The following is a 9043-nucleotide window of genomic DNA, read 5'->3' as shown; positions in this document are numbered from 1 at the left end:
CTTTTTCATTATTCACATATTCAGAAGAGCTAATCTGGTTTCTGGCTGTGCTTTTCACAAATGTTGGAGTGACTCAGATGTATGGAGGAGGGGCAGAGTCAAGGAGGGAGTTTTATGTACGAAGTGCTGGAACTCTGCATGTCCTCATCAGCTGAGTGCCGTGAAATACAAGAGAAGATCCCTGATGAATATGAGGAGCTGGAGGAAAGCGGAAGACCCAAGAGGATCTGTGCTGCTGTAAATCAAAAAAAAAAAAATCATGAAAATGTTCAGCTGCTGGTGCTAAAGCAAGGTTGGAAGGAATAATGGGGACTGTTATTGCTCTTTTTGAAAGGTTGATATTAGGCTCTGAGGAGGATCATACCAACACCACGTTCTTGTCTGCTGCTGTCAGCACAAGATACTACAAGAGCGTGCTGAGACCATGGTCTAGCTTCTCTGGTGAGAAGCAAGGTTTGGGTGACTAGACCTGTAGCCACAGTGTGGGAAGGAGGAGATGACTTCCATGCTATGCCCCCAGTAGGTGTCTTTAGGGTATAACTGAATTCTTGGAATCAAGCTGTGTGCTTTAGTACTGACCTAAGAAGCTTAATTTGCTGTTGCTGATCATATCTCTGTAAATAAGTATGGAGTTTGAACATTTCTGAGGATAAACTACACCATAATGCAGATCTAAGATAAGAACTTTCTAAGACACAAAAGCCATATGGCTACAGTGGGGGTAGCTGGAAGTAAAGTCCTGCACGTGGAAATTTCTCTAAATTATTTGAGAGAAGAAAACAAGGGTTAGATTGCCTTACTGAAGAATCAGGCAAATTCAAGTTAAGCTGCCTGCTAACTGGAAAGCTGAATGTATTTCACAAAGAACAGTGATGTAAGAGACACAACTCTTCAGCTAGAGAAAGAAGGGAAATTGTCTCACCTTTCCTTGCTCAAGTAATGAGGACCAATGCCCAGCCTTAACAGTGGTCACACAACATGAGCACCACTTAGATCGTACTGGAATCTATATTCTTGGGGACGTAGGAGAAGGATAAACCTATACCTAAAAGCTGCCTGCCTCACTCTGCAGGCAGAATTCAAGTTAAGACAATTTAATTACTAACTGCTATAGGAGCAGGTTTTCAAAGGAACATGATAACAAATACCTCACTCTCATTGCTAACAGTTTTACCTGCTTTCCCTGCAATTTTGTTTGCACTGATTTGTTGTATTTTTCTTGTAGTTTCAGCTGTAAGTTGTCCAGAGATGCAAGTGCTTTGCTAAGACTTTGTACAGTGCTTTGCAGCTAGGATCTTTCATGATTCGTCACACAGTTGTTACTGTAAATAATAGAATAATATTAATTGCTAGGTGTAGTATGGACTCACAAATACAGGTCTTCGACTGTAAGCAAATATGTCAAGCAATTAAGTAGCTTTACGGGGCTGACTAATTCTAGGGACGTCTGTCACACCCATCCTCTTTAGGAGAAGAAAATATTTCCGTGGCTTATTAGAAATATTTTGTCAGGTTTTGCACACAGCAAGCAAACTCCTTCAGCAGACCTCTTTCACCTCTTGATGTGCCTGTTTTTATGTTTTAATTAATATTTTTTAAAATTTACCATTATTTCCTCACTTTTGCTCTGTGACTGCTGCTTGAGGAGCGCTTGTTGCCACTTAATAGAGTGCCTGGCCTAAAGACCAGCAATCTGCATACTCTTAAAAACACCTCAGGTCTTCTCTCTAAGACACAAGCTGTGCTTTTTTAGTTTAGTATTGATGTAATCATTGGTGTCCTTTGGTCTGGAGCATCTACACCCCCCAGGGAATTCTGAGCAAAGCTGAGACACCTTCACTTTATACATGTAAGAGCCATATTTGACTGATCACATGTTGCATATCTGCCTGACTGCAGCCTAAGTCTTCCACATTGCAAAACCAGGAGGTCATTAAAGAAAATCTAATTGTTACAGGAGATAAAGGGAGAGGTGAGGAAAAGATTTAGAAGAAAGACTGAGGTCTGGCTATAGCATTCACTTCAGTGGAGCATGGAAACAGCCGAGCAAAACCTGAAGCAGTAAAAAAGGGATCTTCACAGAAGATTTGCATTTCAGTGTGATAAAAATAAAAATGCAGGTTAAATTTGTATCAGTAAATTGAACTTGCCCAGGACTGTTTCTCTGGTACTGAAGGCAGTGCAAATTCACATACCCCATGGTTTTGTTCACCATGGGGTTGCTAACACCAGCATGCTGGTCGTGAGTGGCTTCTGGTTCCATGCTAACTCATCTGCATTTGGCAGCATGGGCCAGGATTGTGCCACATTTATTCTAACAATTTGCTGGTGCAGACATCAGTGTTCCAGTACCCAGAACCACTGCTTAATTTATGTGTTATGGAAGTCCACCAAGCACAGGTCTTGGGCTCTTCCCTTCCACATGGGTGCTTGGACTGCAGGCCAAGAAACATCTTCCCCTCACCAGCTCCTCTGGCTCCGTGACAGTGAGCAGGTTCCTTTGGTGGTCTGTGATGTCCCGATGTCTTGCGAAACAACCCCTGGTGCCAAAAGGGGCCTTGGTCACAAATTCCTCAGCATCTATTCTGAGCAGTGAGTTGTTATGTGGAGGATGAGAGCTGCTGGGGGTTTAGAGTGATCAGAGCTGGAAAGGAGAAAGTCCAGGGCCTAGACTTTAAGGTTGTGATCAATACTGGTGTTTCACATCAGCAAATGGGGACTGGGCTGAAATAATTCATTTTTGCTGTGTTTTCTAATTAGAAATTAATGACTTAATTTAGAAGGAAATACCTGTGGCTGTCACTGGTTGGTGTAACTTCATCAGGAAAGCTTACAGCTTGGGAGCTGCTGCTTTCTCACTTTCCACGAAATCATGGTGTCCCCCTAAATGTGTTTTTCCCCCACCAAATTCCTGAAGGTTTGTTTATTCTGACTTTTCGACTGAGTATGTCTCAAGGAAAAAAAAAAAAATCTCTTCCACCATGCGGCTTTCCTCTCAGTGCATAACTGCTCCAACTGGCAGGGCTGAATTTGAGGCTAAATAAATTCCCTAAACATGCTGGATATACCAGGGAAGAAGTAACAAAGCACTGTCTGCCTGAAAAAAAATCAGCTGAGTTATGCAGAAGAATCAGCAAGTAGCCAAGGAAAAGTGCACAACTCTTTTTGGTGAGCTAGAACCCAACTTTGTATAAGGTTTGTGGACTAAAGGGTGAGTATGTATGAAAACACCTTGGGGTACCTTTGTAGGTGAGATGTAGAGAGATGATCTCAGGGTATGATTAGAACATCACACGGGGAAGTCTGACACAGGGAAGCAGCAGCAGTCAGACACTGAACTGTCCAGCTACAGGAGCTACATCTATGGCAGAGATCTGTGGTGACAGCGCTCATTCCTTGGGCCTAGGGCGGGCGCCCAACTCCCCGTGCATTGAACAGGGACAGACACCAACAGCCTGGATCCAATAAAAGGTTTTGAAATCATAATTAAGGAGAAACTGAGTCAAAAATGGCAGTCTTACAGAGATGTAAATTCCCAAGGTCCTTCACAGTAAAAATTTCCCATTGCCTAGAGGTCACCTCCTCTTCCTCAGGCCCCAACTGTCCCAGGATGGGCAGCCCAGTACCAGTTTCCTACTGGAATAGGATTTGGAAAAGGGGAATTCAGCTTGAGTGATGGACTCATCCTTGCTGTAGCAGAACACAGGGAATGTTTGTGGGGGCAACTTTCAGCTAATAGCTAAAACGTGATCTTATTGAAGTGCCCAGCACTGCGCTGCTGATGTTGTGAACAGGGAAGCACCCAGAACTGTTTGGACAATGGACATTTGTAGGACCTGAGCTGGACTGACAGCTTGTTTTTGACAGCTTGTTCTGTGCCATTTAGCCAAAATAATCTGAGTTGCCTCACTTCTCCAAAGGGCAGAAGCAGTTCTTGGGTTTCCTTTCTCTATTTTTCAGTCAAGGCCTTTCCAGTCACCCACAGAGGCAAACTTAAACCAAGAGGCAAACATCTAAGGTAACCAGCCTCTCTTCTCCTAGGCCTGTTTTCTTCACTAGCAGGCCTTAAATTAAGCCCAGCTGAATTTCTTTGTCAGATGTGCTTCTCGTAATACAATATTTTGTGGAATGACTGGTTTCTGTATGTGAAAATGCTATTCCATAACGTAAGAGTGATACTGAGGATGATGTTAGCAAAGAAAAAGGAAGCAAATTCATCGTGGTGGTGTCAGCCAGAAGAAAAGAAAAGGCGCTGTAGAGTTAGTTGGACAGATGGGTCCTTGGCAAGGCCTGGAAGGGCCTGCTGCCCGATGAGACAGCACGAAGAAGCGTTCCCAGGAAGACATCAACATCAGGGAGCCTCCCAGGAGGAGGTGTTGTGGTCAGTTCAAAGCAAGCCAGCACCTCTGAAGCAGCTGACAAACGCCGCTGTTGCACATCAAGGAGCACGGTGTGGGGAAGGAGAATTTATTTGCCTCACCTGCAACCGGGAGCTGTTTTACTGTGCTCTCATCTGAGTCCAACAGTTACTGTAAATCGAGTTCCCTCTTCCCAGTTTCTCAGAAAGTGAAAATAAATCAAGCCAGGAATGGTTTTACTGGCACAGGACGTGTTTTCAGGCCTCTGACACGTTTCATGGATGAGTCAAAAGAATGTGAGCGGTATTTTTGTGCTCAGACAGCACAGAGGATATATCCACTCTTCTCGTGTAAGGGAGGATTTCCTAATCTAACGGAGCCCCTAGTAACATCTGGTTTTAATAGCAGTGGTCCCCTTGTAGAAAAGCCCCTTGGCAGGATAAGCTACCTAGCACAGTGCTGGCAGTTCATTCCCATTTCAGCTGGGAATGAAATCCACGTGGTTCTACCTCATCCTACAAAAAGTGTGGGGGTCTGTGGCTGAAGCAGAGCCCCGTGGCTGCTTGGAAGCGTAACAAAAGATGGAGAAGTCACCGAAATGGGAAAACCTGAAGAGATGAGCACTTTGAGAAATGTGTTAGCATCGTTTTGCAGAGAGCAAAGGGAAGCAGAGTGGGGTTGCAGCAGCCTGGAGGAAGCTGCTGGTACAGCTGGAAGCGTACTGTGGGTCTGGCCAGCATCCTGAGCACAGGTGCATCTGTCTTCCTTAACTTCTGGAGACACAACAGTGATAGAGGGAAATGTTCTCAGGAAGGATGAAATGAACAGGGAAGGGTGAAGAAGCCCTCTCTGTTCCTTATAGTGAAGAGAATTTTGTTTCTTTCACGTTTCATCAGTTTTAGTCAAAATGTTAACAGCTCCACTCGTCAGCCACCTCTCACAGAAAATGCTCAACGTGGGGGATCCGAGTGCCCCAGACTCCCCTCTAAATGCCTTTAAAGTCACCTAGCTCTCTCCATGTTTCCTAGCACTGCGTTTGGGCTCCTTCAGTCAGCCCCAGTGGCCAGGCACAACTTCTGTACCAGCGTTAGGGAGGCCAGGCCAGACCCCCTGACCCCATTCCCCAGGATCTTGGTATTTGGCAGGCTGATGGGAAAGCAGAAATAACTACCAGCACATCCTACTTCAAAAGTTCCTATTTCAAAACTGTTTTCTGGCTGGTTAATGCGTGCACTTCCCATTTCACAAAGCAAATGTGCACAACTGCTGCTCCAGCAGGTGCCGTATGGAGATGGCTGTGCCCCCTCCCAGTGGCTCCTGCAGCCCCAGTCACCTCCCAGTTGCTCCTTCCAAGAGATGGGGAGATCCACGACCAGCCCATCTGCTGGCTCTGGCCTCAGAGCCCCTGGTGCTGGGTCCAGGGCACATCTCCATAAAGGCTGCATCACAGCACTGTGCTCAGTGCTCACCAGAGGAGAGCGATGAGTTTCCCCTCATGTTTTCCCAGCGATATTCACTGTTTGCCACTTAACTTCTGACTGACCATGGATATTGTACAAAACCCTCCAATAAACACCAAACTTGTGTCGATTCGGGACTTCACTCGTGAGTTCTGCTTGGGTCTGGGGAAGGAGGAACAAGAGAAAAGTTGCTGACGCCAAATCAGTCTATGTGAAGTAAGAAAGGATCCAGGGATTTCCTGCTTTTTGCAAAAGGTTGGGTGCTTTGTTCCCTCCCTGTTAAGGAGGGAATGAGGGGTTAATGCCTGCATTTGCATGGAGTGAGAGGAGTGAGAATGGAGACCCAGGGCCCTGCTGGGAATGGGCAGTGATGGTGCCAGGGTGCTCCTCAAGCGACAGCCTCACGTGGCAGATGTCCCACCATGTGGCGGTTTGTACACCAGGGCTGCAGGAAATTGTGAAATCTGTGCATAAGCTTCAGCTTCTAGCTGTGTGCTGTTTGTCAACCGCTCATGCAAACCCCAGGAGGCCAGTCTGGTGTTCAGGGCCTGTACAAGATGGTATGCTGCCATGCCCAGCCCTGGGTTTCTCCGCCACAGGCAACCAGACGCTGAAAAATAACACATCACTTACATTTTGCACTCTGCATCACCCAAAGACTTCACCCTGAGCCAAGATGAGGGGCAATAAAGGAATGAAGAGGGGTGTTTTTTACACATTGATCAGAAAAAGGGTCAGGGGCCAGAAGCTGGGCAGCAGGACAGACCGAGGACAGCAGGGATCTGTACCTGTGCGATCAGTCAGAGGAGGAAATGAGCAGAAAGGAATGGAAAGCAACAGCAGGAGCACGTCTGTTGACAATTTTGTAAATGTGATGGGGCAACAGGACGGAGCAGTTAAGCACAGGTCGTTGCAGATTTTCCTGTTGTGAACTCCACTCCCTGGCACACGCACTTCTTTGCTGTGCTTGCCTAACACACAGCTGTGGTGCTGTGGTGGCTTCCTGGGAGGAGGACGTGTTCCAGAAGGGACCAGATGACCACAGTGCCTGCTCCTGATGGGCAACACTCAGCCCTGAGTCTTGGCCCACAAACCTCGCTGTATTTCACAGGTACAAAACGTAGCCACACGACCACAGCACGCAGTGCACAGCCCTCAAACATCTGCTTTCCCTCCTTAGACAATGGCATGGTTGGGGTTATTATTTATGGCCCAAGCCCTCCCCACTGGCTGTGCAAAATCAGTGCATGGGTGTATGTTGCTCACAATTACTTTATCCACTGCATAATTTCCAGGTGAAGAAAAAAAGATAAATAAGGCTTGAAGGCTTTCATATAGGGGATAAGAGTTTGAGTTGAATTGAAAGCTGTGTATTCTTCTGCCAAGCAGCAGCTTTGCTTGGTTTGATCACAATTTTCATTTCACACTTGGATGGAAACTTCAGGAGGTAGCTGGCTCCCTGAGCCTTGTTCTGCTGGGCAAGCCAGCCTGCAAGTGAGTCAGGCAGTTTAACTCACAGTCGTGTCACAAACCCTTCACACTATGCCTGATGTGTAAAAAGCAAAGCAAGTTTCCCAAAACATTAAAACTTCACAGAAAACACCACTAGAGGGGGCTGGTTCTACATAAGCCAGCTCAGGTTTGTGCAGCCCTAATGGACACCACCCTGTGCAAACACACCTGTGTGGCTATAGCTACAAAAATTGCCAGACCTGCCCAAATCAGGGGAAAACCCAGAGTGCTAACCTCAGCATGTGGCATTGCTCCTTACTCCCACACCCCCAGCCTTGCCTACTTCTATTCCCACATTCCCTTAAGTCTTAGGCAAGAGAAAGCAAAAAGCTGCTGGAAAGTTTACCGGGGATCTTCCTAAATCCTGGATCTGTGATGCTTTGAAATTGTTTTGAATAATCCGCTCTTCAGTACGGACAAATCCTCTGGACTACATCGGTCCCAGACAAGTTTAAAGAAAGATAAAAATCTTCCTTGTTCCTCTACCATGGGGTTTTCTTCCCGTTCCTCTCAAAATCAGGGGGTGGTTGCTCAGGTCACCTGCTCTGTGGTAGGCACTGCAGCTGCTGGGGGGCCTAAATCTATTTCCTACTTTGCATGCAAAGACCTACAATTTAGCAAATGGCAGTCTTCATGCAAGTGGCATTTTGCTGTTTTTCGTGTTTGAATAATCTTTATTATCATTTGCATAAAGTCCTTCAGATCTCTCTTCACCGTAATGCCCATGGGTTCTCTTAAAAACCTCTGAATTCCCTCTTTCAGTTCTCTTTCTCTTTCTGGAACATCCATTTCTGCTTTTGCATTTACATTTCTCTAACTTCTTTCCCAGAGCAGGCTGCTGCCTGACCCCATTCCTGGCAGCCCACGGCTGGGCACTGAAAGGATATTCAACCAAATGAACTGCCTCCAGCGACAATCCTAGCGCAGACAACGCGCTTTGGGGTTTTCAGCGCAATTAGTAGAGCAAGTGGAGAAGGAGTCACAAAGGTGCTTTCATTCATCAGCTCCAAAAAAGCGGATTCCAGGTGCTTTGACCTGATGGAGTGAAGCCTACCTCCATCGTTGGTTTGCCCTTTGTCCACAGGTGCCTAAATTCTCCTTGCAGTTGCCAAGGCACCCAACTGCACCTACCTACTCATACGGATCATCATGCTGTGGGAGCCACACAAAGACAACACCGAGTCCACCCAATGCTGAAGACAGAGCAGCAGGAGGTCCATGCATTGGACCCTTGACCTTAGAGATACCTTTTATCTGACCATTATTTTGGGACAAATTCTGTAATCTAACCACGGGAGCAGAGGTAATGGCCTGTCCATGGGAGTACTTGTGCACAAACAAGGCCTGTGTCATCAGTTTTCCATTCTCCCCTATCTTTTCCTTCTCCTTCCCCTTGGGCTGCCTCTGGGTCCTAGTGGCCTTCATAAGGGATTTTTGTCATTTAACTAAAACTATTTTGTAGTTCAGGAACAAAATTATTCATTTTCAAAGCAATGACAAGTACAGTGATGTAAAATGGCTTACTGGTAGCAGCAGGGAAGAATCTGCTACCTTGTTAGGTATCACTGGAGGAACATAAGGTCAGCATAAACTTTCATTGATTTTGCATAGGGCCGAGTCTTCCTTTCATTTCATATCAATGAGTATGGAGATGAATTGAAACAGACCACTCAGAGCTGAAAGCACTTTAAGAAAGACATCGTGATGGTACAC

Source organism: Aythya fuligula, chromosome 1 (assembly GCF_009819795.1).
Source record: "Aythya fuligula isolate bAytFul2 chromosome 1, bAytFul2.pri, whole genome shotgun sequence".
Classification (NCBI taxonomy): domain Eukaryota; kingdom Metazoa; phylum Chordata; class Aves; order Anseriformes; family Anatidae; genus Aythya; species Aythya fuligula.
The sequence above is the reverse complement of the archived record's forward strand: the minus strand, read 5'-3'. Positions refer to the sequence as shown.